Source organism: Meleagris gallopavo, chromosome 3 (assembly GCF_905368555.1).
Source record: "Meleagris gallopavo chromosome 3, MGAL_WU_HG_1.1, whole genome shotgun sequence".
NCBI classification, from domain to species: domain Eukaryota; kingdom Metazoa; phylum Chordata; class Aves; order Galliformes; family Phasianidae; genus Meleagris; species Meleagris gallopavo.
Window position 1 is genome coordinate 22,904,608 of NC_139406.1, and position 1,378 is coordinate 22,905,985.

Consider the following 1,378-nt stretch of genomic DNA (forward strand, 5'->3'; position numbering starts at 1 on the left):
AGGATACTGGAGTACATGATATATGAGAAGATGTTGAGAGAACTGGCTTTGTTCTGCACTAGGAAGAAAGGAGTAAGGGAGATTGTATTCCAGTCTACCTTTAAAGGCAGAGTATAGACACAGCTGGGCTTTTAATGAAGATGCAAGGTAATACGAGTCAACAAGACGTAAGTTGGAATAGAGGAAATTCCAGTTAGATATATGAGAATGGTCTTTATGTTGGATGGTCAGATACCACTAGAGCAATTGTAAAATCTCCATCCTTGCATCTATTCAAAACTCAACTGCATACTTCTCTCAGCTACCACTCTCTAATTGTACTTTCTTTGTGTAGGAGACTGATTTATATGACTTACAGATATCCTAATGTTTTTTTTTTTTTTTGTTTCTTTAAGTTAGCTGCTATGACCTTACATCATTTTATGAAAATCTCTACTTTCTTAGGTTCTTCTTTGAGAGATGTTTTTCTTGGGATAACTTCTTTTGATGCAAGTTCAGACTGTTGGGCTGAGTTTTTTACATTAGAAATCAAACGCAAAGTAAAATAATTCTTCAGTGTTCTCAAATATATCCAGGAATCAACTCATTGTGTAATATTTAATAACATCTTTAATATTAAGAGAGAACCATAAAGAGTTTAGAGAATGAATGTTTAATTTTACACAAAGTGCAATTCTTTTAGATCTTTCTCTTTCAAATATATCTATGTATCTATCAATATATAAATCTGATTTGACTGTAGTAGATGAGGAAAATTGCACAGAAAATCAGGTAATGCAAGGGAAATGACTTTTATTCATGAAAATGTTATCAATAAGGAGGCTGTTGAATGATTGTAAATGTGATTCACGGATTCACGTTGATATCAGTAGGGACAAAAATATTTAGGAGCATTTTAAGCCTGAAATAGCTGTTAGGAAAAAAAAAAAAAAAAAAAAAAAGGCCTTGTTCCTGATATTGGATGATTATCTTGTTTTTCTTGGAATTTTCATGACATCAGGTTTGGGTTCTGTCACTGAAGTGGAAAAAATTAAAGTGATTTTGAGAAGAAAAAGCCCAATATTCATTGCTGAAGAAAAATATTTTCATTAAGCACCCACTGTACAACTGAAAAATAACTGAGACTGAGTGTGTTTGTATAAAAACTATGAATAAAAACTTGGTAGTTTAATAGTCTGTAGGTAATAGCTATTTGAAAGCTGCTTGACTGCTGTTGCTATATATTTAAACAATCTCCTGTGACAAGGAAACAGAGATGTCTGTCGACATGAGGATTACTTAAGAAGGCTAAACACAAATCAGATATTGACTTTTGCAAATGGTTATGTTGCCCTTGAGCATGATGAATTGTATTGAGTGGTGTTTATATATAAACAAT